The 12,484-nt window shown below is 40.2% G+C and overlaps 1 protein-coding gene across 2 annotated transcripts in view; it reads right to left on the bottom strand.

Annotated features, from left to right (window-relative positions):
* Nucleotides 1-12,484, bottom strand: part of Csrnp3 (cysteine and serine rich nuclear protein 3) — a 184,103-nt gene that overhangs the window by 120,898 nt on the left and 50,721 nt on the right. The window lies entirely within an intron of this gene.

Raw genomic sequence — 12,484 nt, 5'->3', positions numbered from 1 at the left:
AAAAAAAAAAAAAAAAAAAAAAAAAAAAAAAAAAGAATTCAAAACCAGGTTCTTGGGAGCTGTCACTCTCTGTCCTTAAAGACAAAACAAACAAACAGAAGTCATACCAGGAAAACAATAAAAAAGTAATAGTTAAAAATAAGAGCAAACTAACAAGAATCTTTTAAAATGTTAATTCACGTTCTGTACAACCCAGAATAGAAACTGCTAATGGAATAGTTCTGAAGAATTCAATGAATATAGATTGCATTAATTTTGGACATAATTCTGACTGACCCCTCTATTCCAACATCAGCCTTCCTGCAGCAGGTTGACAGAAAGATCCCAGTGTGTAAGATTAAACACGGTCTTTTTATGCCACTTAAACAAATAACCAAGAGGTCTCTGGTATCTTCCCTGTCCTTGCTTTTCCTTGAGGAAAAAAAAAAAAGAGTCATTACTCAGTGAGGTTTTATACCACAACCCATGAAAAAAGAGTCTAAAACCTGAAGTGAAAATAACATTATTTCCTACATTAATCTAGCTATAAGATGCCAGGAGCAGAGGCAACACTCTATGCTACTACACTCAGCCACTGAGGACCCCTGACTTACCCCCACCGTCCCCGCAACACTGGAGTTTTGGAACCAGGACCTAGGGTTCAATGCTGGTCAAACCAGTATTGAAGGCTTCAATACTGAAAGGAATTGCAGGACTAATTGGTTTAAAATGAAACCAAATTGGAGATTTTACTATAGACATTTAAATGCACGTTTAAGCATGATGGTTCAAAAAAGGAGTGGCACCCAGTTTTAAAAAAAAAAAAAAAAAAAAGACACACCCCCTTTGGGGGAGTGCCCTTCCCTAAAGAAGAATGGTAGAAAGGAAGACATGCAAGCAAGGTGGGGAGAGTAAGCGAGTGTCTTGGCCTTAACCGTATGTGGCACTACGTCTTTATCACATTTTTTTGAGTTTTGTATGTGTGTGGGCTTGAACACACCAGGGAACAAAAGTGGCCATCAGAGGGCAGTTTGCTAGAGTAGTTCTCCCTCTCTCCACCATGTGAAAGCAAACACCTTTGCCTGCCTGAGGAGCCGCCGCCCCTCAGGTGCTAAGGTTTATTGTTGGGGGGGAGGGTGATTACTGTTGGTGTTTTGGGTTTTGTTGTTGTTGTTGTTGTTATAATTTGTTTTCCTTTTTCTCCCTTTTTTTTTGGTAAGTGAGGCAGGCGAGGTGTCTCTGGAGCTGCCTTCACTGGAATTGGGAGCTGACAAAGTCAAACCTTGAGCCACTAGACTTGCACAAGGGTTTTAATATGTGTGTTTCTCGGATGATGGGGGTTTCTCAGAAGATTCCTAGAAAAATTACAGGCTGACAGTTGGGAAGGGAGAAGGGTCTTAAGTGGCAATTGACCGTGCTGGATTTCTACACTGGTAAGAACTGGATTCTAAGGCCCTCCTTTTCCTTCCTGTGCCCAGAATTTCCCCCTCACTATTCCTTAAGCTGCCCTTCTAAATGCTTCAGTGTGCTCAAATAATTGACAATTTTTGAGGCGGTAACAGCGCACCATAATTAGTTTCTACAAAGGCTAAGCTAAGCTGAGGCCCCTGCATTTCACACAGCACAAGGTGGGGCTTTACCATACGCCCAGACTACTTTCCGAATAACAACAAAGTAAATCTACATTTCAACACTCAAGGTTTCGAAACAATGTGTGCAATGTCTTCTCAGCTGGGTAAAAGATACACTCTAGTATCTGGTGAAGTATTGCAGTACCAGAGCCACAGAGTTGAGAGTGGCTGTTACAGGTCACAGCAAATGATCAACAAGTTTCTCAATGGTGTTCTATATTGGTTTCTGTACATATGAATCTTTTTTTTTTTTTTTCATTTGATTAACAGTTTTACTATTAGAGTCAAGAAAACCATATCCACTAAGAAATACTTCCTATTTTGGATAACAATGACCTACAAATACATTGTTCTCTGAGTAGAATTAAGATACAGACTGGAGTGTTTCAGTGCCTCTAACAAGAAAAGTCCTTGAGAAATTGGACATATTTTGAATTCTATGCGGGTGCTTTAAAAGGCTCCAAATTGCCAATACACAAGTGAAATAAAGATCCTCTTGAGAAAGTGTAGATTGAAATTAGAAGATACTGCTGAGGTGCCCTGCTTTAAGTTACTCCTTATTGTGTAAGAGACCGACTTTCCAGACTGGGCCTTGCCCTGAGGGACTCCATGTTACATAGCATCTTTGGTCTCCATTTTGAAGATGAAGGATGGACCTGGACCCACAGTACATGACTAGCGCCATCTGTCTGGCCCCACCAGGCAGCACAGACAAATATGTGACATATCCCTGGAGTAGAAAGAGTGCCACCCTAAAGATTTATTGGGTTGAATTGGGACCCTAGGAAGACACGGACGTGCTAAAATCATATTAGTGAAACTAAGCCCAAGAATGTATTGGAGGTACTAGACAAAGGACAGAGTGTAACTCTGTTGCCTGAACCCCATACAGGGTTATGACCTTACCAGCGTGCCATCTGACAGTCTGGTATCCAGGAAGAGAACTCCTGACTATCCAAGGAGCCTCAACTCAGTTCCTTCTGCCTATCCCCCTGTTTGTCTATCTGAACCTGTTATACAGCCCCATTCACCCATGTCAGTCCATGCCTAGATCGTCTAGCTCTGTGATTAGTTGTTTTGCTCATTGCTTGCTTTTGTCAGCTTGATACAATATGGAGTCATGTAAAAAGAAGGAACCTTGATTGAGAAAAATGTCCCCGTCAGATTGACATTTTCTTGGTTGATGACTGATGTAGAAGGGGCAAGAAGGCCCTGTTCACCAGGTAGTCCTAGGGTGTATCTAAGAGCAAACTGAACAAAACGCAAGGATCAAGTCAATAAGAAACATCTCTCCATGGCATCCTTTTAAATCCTGCCTCCATCCCTGAGTGTTGTAAGCTGAAATAAACCCTTTCTTCTCCAAGTTGCTTTTGGTCATGGTGTTTTATCACAGCAACAGAAAGTGACCTGGGACATACAGTTTTTCCTCCCTGAGCTCAGTTCTACAGATCTGTTCCCTAACCTGTGACCAGCAGTGGCCTAACCCATGGTTGCCACAGCTTCTCCAGCCAGGTCTCTTCTCTCTCCTATTGTGTTACTATGGCAATACAGACTATTTATATCATTTTCTCTGCTTCTCTGGACTTTTGGCGTTTTAAGTCCCTGGCTTCATGACTCTGCATTCATTCTGTAAACTGACATATATACATACACATAGATATATTTACTTTGTGACATAAAACATATGATAAGAGAGTCAATATTATAATATTAGTAACGAGGATTGAAATATCAGAATCTCTGCAGGGATTATCATGAAAGGTGAGAGTATCTAGCAAGTGGCTGCCATTGAAAACTGCTGTACCATATGAATTTATTATTATTCAAAAAAGTTCTGACATTGTGGAAAAATGCAAACATATTTCTGATATAATTTGCCCATGACATACCAATGGGAAACACTACAGTGGATCAACAGATATTAAAACTGATAATATTCAGGGAAAGGCAGGCAGGGGAGGGGAGGTTCCGTAAACAGGCTCTTGACTGACACTGACGACATCTCTGATGAAATAAATTTTATTCACTAGCTTGGCATTGTCTGCCACAGCTGTTCAATGCATAGGTCTTCTAGCAAACAATTTCATGACTAGGGACACATACTCTTTTGTAGCTACACAGGTGTTTGTTATAGCACTACTTATAATGATGAAAATCTGAAAATAAATTCAAATACCCTTCCATATAGAAATGAGTATTGATAGCACTCTAATATAGGCGGGTCTATGGATATAAAAATGAAATCATTCCCTGGATATGTTGTAAAATTGAAGAAAACTAAGATAGCACATAATGTATCAAATGTATCAAACACAAACAAGGAGTAGGATGAGAGAAAATTTCAAAGTATAGGGGACACATCATTTTATTTAACATAATGAATTTTATGTAATTTTAAAAACCAAAATGTAGCAAGAATATTATATAAATATATGTCAGTTGGAATTCCACCTCTGCAAGGAAGTATAAAGCATTCACTTTCTAGTCTCCAGGGGTTTCCAGAGTCCAAAATTATTCTCCCTTTTTCCATGTAATAGACAGGTACTTATCAAAAATGAAGGAGAAAATCTGGCTACATACAGTGTCATTTGAGGGAATTTCTATGAGTCCTTCCCAGTGTGCTCTGCATGTCTTAATATACACTAATTATACGTGTATCCTTTCAGCCAAGACAAAAATTCTTAGAAAACAGGTCTGAATGTGATGAAGGAATTATTTGTGATATAAATTACTGAAAGAAAACTTTCCCCTGGGCTTTTAGGTAGCCTTTGTGAGCACCAACACTTCCATAGTCAGACTTTAGAAGCAGGACTGTGAGGGAAAAGGCCACAGAGCTAGCAGGCCTGGTGTTCCTCTCTGTGTTGTAAGCACAGGCAGGATGACTGACATCTGTGTTTCCTCCTCTATAGCTAGCAACACACACTGACCTATATGACTTCAGAACCCCAACACATTATAAGCATCGACTTCTTGTTTGTATTGTGGCTCAGAATCATAGAATATTGAGAAAATCAGTCAAGCATAACTTTATGATACAATTTTTCAAAAAAAAATTACCAATTATGGGTAAATATGAGAATCGCTGAAAAGGAAGGGAGGGAGAGAGAAAGAGAAAACAAAATAACGCCCTCATCCAGCAGTCAATGGGCAAATATGTCTTAAGCAGCTACTTAATGTACCAAGATCTACTGGAAACCATGCTTACAGGGTTTATAATGTAGATGTGATCTATACTCACTGTCCTTGTTAAGATTTCACAATCTAGGCAGGCATGGTGGAGCATACTTTTAATCTCAGCATTCTGGAGGCAGAGGCAGGAAGATCTCTTATGAACTTGAGCCCACTTTGGGCTACACAGTGAAATCCAAGAGAGCACGGACTACATAGAGAAACCCTCTTATAGAAAAAAAGGGAAAAGAAGAAGAAAAGAATGTGTAACCTAGAAAAAAATGTGGGAATAAATCCACATACCTGCCTAAATATCTTCTACGTCTACCTTCAATGCTGAATGCCTTGAAAGTCTTATGATGCTGCCCTTCAGTGTCAAACATATTATCCTTCCACTAATATAACAGATCTCATCCTAGTCAGCCTGCTTAGAACACCGAGCAGGGCACCGCTCCTCCCCCTAGTCACTGACTTTCATTGCTAGGGATCATCTCCCAATAGCGTCATTCTCTTATTTAAAGTAAGAGCTGTGGGCTGGAGAAGTGGCTTAGCTGCTAAGAGCACTGGCTGCTCTTCCAGAGGTCCTGAGTTCAATTCCCAACAACCACATGGTGGCTCACAACCATCTGTAATGGGAATCTGATGCCCTCTTCTGGTGTGTCTGATGAGAGCTACAGTGTACTCACATACATAAAATAAATAAATCTTTAAAAATAAAATAAAGTAAGAGCTGCTCATATGCTAACCCCTTGTAACTGATGCTCCTTTCCTGGGTTTCTTTCACAGGAAAAAAAATCCCAGAAATGGTTGTTCATGAATCTGTTAGCTCTTCTCTGCCCACCCTTTCTTTAAAAAAAAGCTCTAAGTCGGACTTTCTTTCTACCTGACCAGTAGAAGTGCACCAATCAAGTCCACTAATGGTTTCCATGATCTCATATGCAATGACTGGTGTTTAGTCCGAATTTTACTTCCCATTAGAAACAACTGGCAATTGCTTTATCCTCGTGACTACTTACTCTTATCTTGTTGCCCATAATAAACCTTTTCTGGGTTTCATCCTGTTTTGCTCATCAATCCCCTGTCTCCCTCTCTTCCTGATCTATTCATTCAATGGTAGAGAAGCAAGGCTGGATTTGCATTCTCCGAGACCTCTTCTATTGATAAGCAAGGCTGGATTTGCATTCTCAGCGACCTCTTCTATTGGTAAGTGTTTTGTGATGCTATGTTCTCCTGTGGCTGTGCACACCACGAGTCTTGCCAAGTGACACACCCTCTGGACACTGCTTTCCTGGAGCCCAGTCCATTTCCCAACGAAGCTGTCTCCCAACACCTCCATCTGCCATACAGTGGACACTCTCAGCTCGTGGGTCCACATCCCAGCTTCTGCTTCTCTCCTCATGCTTCCCTGGCACCTTAGAACCCTGGCACCCCACAGATCCCATGGTTATTATTTCAGACTTGTCTTCAGGAACAGATCAATTCCTGCGTCTCATTAACATCCTTCTGATCCTATCCCCGAAGATGTCCTCCTTTGTTCGTCCTCGTTTTCCCATCTCTTCCACATTCAATTTTAACCAGGTCGGGCCTTTTAAGTGTCTGAGGCTGACCACAGCAAACTCCTCCTGGCTCATGCTTACGGTAGGTAATGTCCCGTATTAATCCAAAGGCTCTTATAAACAGACTCCTTTACCTTGCTGAAGTTATCATTTAGAAATCTTCTGTCATAGGCCATCTCAGCCATCCATGGTTTCATCCCTGTGCTGGGAACATGCGGACTTCCTTCTGTCTGACCTCTCTTTCAAGAACACTGATATTTCCCTTAGACAATTCCTCTACTCGCAAATCCTCCATCCTCTTTGTGAAGTATAGCTTGACCACCATCACCAATATTTTGTACTTTGGTTCCCAAGTACCCAGTTCCAGGTTTTTCTTATATTCTATATATTTGCTATACACAGAATATTTATATTTTATATAATACACTTATACAAAATATATGTGTGTATTAATATAATTCTATTAATTACTAATTATCTTCAGTCAGTAGAAAGTTAAGCCATTCAGAAGGCAGATTTTTCAATCCTTTCACTTATTAATGTGTTCGATTAAATGCTGACAAAACCTTAGGTAAACCAGTAGACTAGAACACTGTCTTGCATATAGCAGAAGTTCAGCAAATATATATTGGTTGAGTGGCTTAAAAACACCAAATTTATTAGAAATTCAAAGTAAGTTTAGTCCTGGTGTTTTAGTGTATTTCACCTTCATCAAGAGACTATTAGCACAATCCTGATTAGGAAGAAAATGATTCAGTCTGATGAATTAAATGTTTCCCTTACCCTGGTATTGCTATACCAGACATATGTATATGTATATGTATATGTATATGTATATGTATATGTCTCGGTATAACCTCTTAAACTACACCTGAATGATTCTAGTTATATAGCAATAATCACATGTCCAGTTTCAAATTCTGGTTAAACTCCAATTAAATACTGACAAAATCTTAGGTAAACCAGTATAGGTAAGCTAAGCCTTATGCCTATTGTTATTAAATAAATGAACTTTAATTAGTATATCCTTTATATAAGCATTATAGTCTATTGATTTAAGTGTGAAACAATTAGATAGAAATGCCATTGATAAAAAGAAAATAACAAATGTGATTACAGAAGCCCTAACAGGCAAGTGCAGCTTGCAGTCTATGATGTAGGGCAAACATCCATTGAGTGTTTACGGAAGATAGATGATATAACCTGGTCTGGCAAACAAGAGGAAAATCCCAAAGCTTCAAATTAAATGTGAGTCAATTGATGGTTCAGCCATCCAGGAAGCCAGATAACTGTCACCCTCAGCCCACTCAGAAAATGACAGAGGCATGTGACATTCTTCAACTGTTCATGAGAGACAATTAGTTGTCTGATTTGTTTTAAGGGGTCCAGAGCTCTGGCTAGGTAACCCCAGATTCTTAGTAAATTCAAAACAAAAATATAGTCCGGGCTTATTGTTTGTTATTTAATACAAACTTACTGTCAGAAGTCTCGGAGACTGGTTATCTCTATACAGTCGTGTTTATTCCAACAGATAATCTTATGACTCTGATAATGCCTGCTGATAAAGTTGTTTCTTTCCTTACAGCGAGAACAATCACACATGCATTAAAAGGCTATTGTATTTTAAAATGTTCACTTCATTTATTCATTCATTCATTCGTATAGTGTGCGTATGTGTGCATGGTTTTGGGTGAGCCTGTACCACAGCACATGTGTGAAGACAAGAGGACAACTTATAGGGTTGGTTCTCTCCTCCTATCCCGTGGGTCCCAGGGTTAGGACACGGCTTGACAGGCTCAGTAGCAAGCACCTTTGCACACCGAGTCATCTCACTAGCCCTGGATTACAAGTATCACTATATATACTTGGAAAATATAAATAACCTTCCTCTTTAACATTGCTCATATTAGACATATCAACAAAGTGGAATACTATGCAGCTACTACAGTTATGAGGTCATTGAGTATTTCACTGATACGGAGAGAATTGTTACAATATACGGCAAATGAAAAACCACTTAATATTACATTTATTGTTAAACTGTGAATTCATGAAGCCTTTGTTGTAGTATTATGTTTAAATACACAGACACACACACACACACACACACACACACACACACACACATACATACACAGAGAGAATCCTTCACTAATCCTGACAGAATGCACAAAAATTATTAAGTTTTACAAGATGCCAGAGTACTAAAATATTATGTTTTACCAATCTGTGGGCAGACATTTATTTTTCCCTTTTTTTTTTATGGAAAGCTTCATCTCATGCTCAAAAGCCTAGTTCTCAGAACGCTCTCTTTGGCCAAGTCAATCAGGTGCACAGACAAGTTCCATCATGGATATGTGGCATTAGGTGTACTAATTGTCTTGAGCAGGAGGGGGATGCTAGAATAAAGCATGGAGAGCTCTGAAAGAGAACAGAAGATCTGAAAACCAGTCTATGAAAATTCTACAACTGCTTGTCTTACTCTCTTGTGGCTGGGATCAAATACCCTCACAAAAGCAGCTGACAGGAAACCATCACAGTTACAGGCAAGAACATCCACCACAGTGGGTAAGACGGACAGCAGGCAGCATGGCATGGGGGCAGGGGTGGGGGGAGGCCACCTGGTCACTTTGCATCTGTACCCAGGAAGCAGACGGTGACTATCAAGTGTGGCCAAGCTATAAAGCCTTAAAACCTGATCCTATGACCCACTTCTTCCAGTGAGGCGCTACCTCCTAACCGGTCCACTGGCTGGAGACCATGTGTTAAATAAGTGAGTCTGGAAGGGACATTCCACATTCAACTCATAGCACTGCTCGTATGCTAAGACAACAGTATTTGGACTCTTGACAGTGGTTGTTGTTGTTGTTGTTGTTGACTCTGACAGTGGTGATGGTGGTGGCGGTGGTTGTTTGAGACTGAGTCTTGATATTTAGCCCAGGCTGTCTCAATGATAGACTCAGTCTACAGATGGACCTTGCTGTACTGACTAGAAGTCCCATGTTTTACATCTGGTACAGACGAAGGTCTAATCACTGGACATTATTTCTTTATATGTGTGAAAGCAATTTTGCCGTTTGTGGATGCGACTTTATTTTAATGACACTATAAAACCTACCCCGAGGCTGAAGAGATGCTCAGTGGCTAAGAACACTTACTACTCTTGCAGAGGACCTGAATTCACTTCCCAGCTTCTACATATAAGCTCACATCCATCTGCAACTTCAGTTCCAGGGTATCTGGGGTCCTTTGCTGGTCTCTGCATGCACCACACATACCTGTGGTACACAGGCATGCATTCTGGCCAGCATTCATACACATAAAATAAAAATAAATAAATCTTTAAAAATAACAACAAACAAACAAATATATGGAATGGAGGCTAGGCACTGTGTTGTATACTGCTAATTCCAGCACTAAGGACACTGAGTCTACCTTTGAGACAGCCTGGGCTAAACAGCAAGACCCAGTCTTGAACAAGCAATCAAACAAACAAACAAACAATAACAACAACAACACATACATACACTAAATAAATGTAGCATTAAAAATCATAATAAGAATATTTAGAAAGTACATAACAAAAATAAAACAATAGAAAGAAACAGTGGACTCTACAGTAGACGCTATACTGTAGACTCTATACATGAGACTCTATACAGTCCTTCCTTAGCAACTGTGAACATATTTTTATTAGGCTGATTGGAGACTTTTTCCTTTACTGCGTGCAAACTGGAAGAGATTCTAAAAGGAGAGAGAATAAGGTGCCAAAGGATTAGGAGTCATCAGGAAAATTCAGGGGACATTTCATTTGTACCCTCTGTGGATTGACAACTCATTCACTTCTGCATCCTTTAATAACCTAGACTCAATGGGTTCCATCACAGTGATGGATAGGGAGAGGAATCTGAGCTAGACTTGCAGAGCTTAAAGGCAGGTGACATTCACAACAGAGCAGGAAGAACTCCAGTGTCAGTCCATCTTGAAGGGCACAGAAGAAGAAGCCTTAGGACAATGACTGTAGGACCCATGTCTAGTGCTCTGGTGCCATTGAGAGCTGCAATCCCATATGCTATATGGTAAGTTATCTGGTGGCAAAGGGGTCTTGTCTTTCCTCCATAAACATCCATCATTTCCAAAATGATGCATTGTGCAATAAGAGCAAGAGCTTGGTAACCTTTTCTCCCTATTTACAAAGTCCTCATTTGGTGGAGGGGACATGGTTACCGAGCACTTAATCAGGTAGAAATAAAAAACTAAGAGCTCTAGTTGAGGGATTGAGTTAGAATTTGAATTCTGAATAGTAACGGACTCTTCAGAGGAAAAAACCAAACAGGGGCAAACCAAACAGGGGTAGCACATTATGCTCAAGTCCTGAAATGTCATACTGGACCCTGAAAAAAATGTACAATTATTGCATGACATTTAAAAATAGAAATACATACTGAATAACAGAAAAACAGCTAGCTCCAAATTCAAGCAGTTGGGGCAGTATACGATATTACAATGTAACATTTTCTTCCAAAAGCCCTATTTTTCAGAAAAAAAAAAAAGAAAAGAAAAGAAAACATCATCATTGCCATGTGAAGAGATCTAGGCTTATAAATACTTTCGAAATGCTCCTGCAGTGTTATTTCTAGATGCATAAATTACAGAAACTCTCCAGAAAAGATGCTAACGACAAAGGCAAGGATTCCCACACTGCAGAGCACAGACATGGAAGGCAGCTTCCCTGGCAAGCTGGGTGGCTGAGCCCTCCAGGTCACCAGAATCACTATTCAGGCTTGAGAGATCCCAACTATGTAGGTAATTCGGAATGTAGCCAGCATCCTGTAGGGACCAGCCAGCAGGGATTCCTGGGGAAAACAACCGTTGCTACAATAAAACTGGAAAGATCAATGGAGTGTGCTGTGGAATAGGGAGGACAGTCTGCAGGAATCTCCAGGGCGTAGTGTGCGGAGAATGAGAAAGAGCCACTGACTTCACAGTTAATCTTTAGAAGCAACTGCCTTGCCAGGCGGTCCAGCAAAGGACAAGATCACAGGGAGTAATTATTTTTCCTCACCGAACTCAGAAAAAAAAAAAAATTAACATGCAAAAATGAAGGCTTTCAGGTTACTGGGTAAAAACTTTATTAGTGTCTGTCTCGGAGAGACTATCTATCGACTTGGCTGATGTTGTTTACACTGGTAGGAATGTTAAACAGTACGTTGCAAACCCAAATTAAAACACTATCAGCACAGTAAATTTAACAATAAAGACAGGGAGCGGTTGCCAAGGCAAGGCACTGAAGCAAATAAAATAAACACTTTCAGTTCAGCAGCCTATTCCAAGCGTTTGATGCAGGGAGAGAGAGAGAGAGAGAGAGAGAGAGAGAGAGAGAGAGAGAGAGAGAGAGAGAGAAGCAGACTGGGTGACTGCCAACACCTTGCTTCAGACAATGCACCTTGCTACCTAGGAGCAGAGTGAGGTCAGAGGCTAAGCTGGACAGTATTGTGATGATGTGTTGATTTTCTGGGGAGAGACGACAGGTCAATCACATCCGGCGGTTCATCCTTTGGGCTTACTGGCATTTTATCAACAACCCTGACAACCTCTCAGATGTGGAAGGAAGGCCTTGCTTCCGCTTGCTACCCTGATTTCTAGCACTGAAGTGTAATCATTTACTTTAGCAACAAGGCTGCTAACACCTATTTTTTAGTTAAGAAATAAGTCAGCTTAGCAAGAAAATAGGAAGGGCCCAGGCATACACTCACTCCTGGAGTAGGACCCAGGGTTTTGCATGTGTTCAAATGCTAAAGACTCATCCAGGCATCAAGTTTCAGCTCCATTTTTGCCCACTTAACACATGGCATCCTTATCACATTATTTCCTGTTTCTTTCTTATTGTTCTTCACCATCTCTCTAGCAGGCAACCATTTACAGTCAAAATACAAACCCACCTTAATTCAAGCAAAAAGATTCTAGACGCTGGGAACATAACACAGGGGTAGCATTTGCCTGGCATATACAAAACTCTGGATATGATTTATAGTACTTTAAACAATTAGAAACGATAGATAGATAGATAGATAGATAGATAGATAGATAGATAGATAGATGATAGATAGATAGATAGATAGATAGATAGATAGATAGATAGATGATAGA

The sequence above is a fragment of the Mus pahari genome, chromosome 3 (assembly GCF_900095145.1).
Source record: "Mus pahari chromosome 3, PAHARI_EIJ_v1.1, whole genome shotgun sequence".
Classification (NCBI taxonomy): Eukaryota; Metazoa; Chordata; class Mammalia; order Rodentia; family Muridae; genus Mus; species Mus pahari.
The sequence above is the reverse complement of the archived record's forward strand: the minus strand, read 5'-3'. Positions and strand labels throughout refer to the sequence as shown.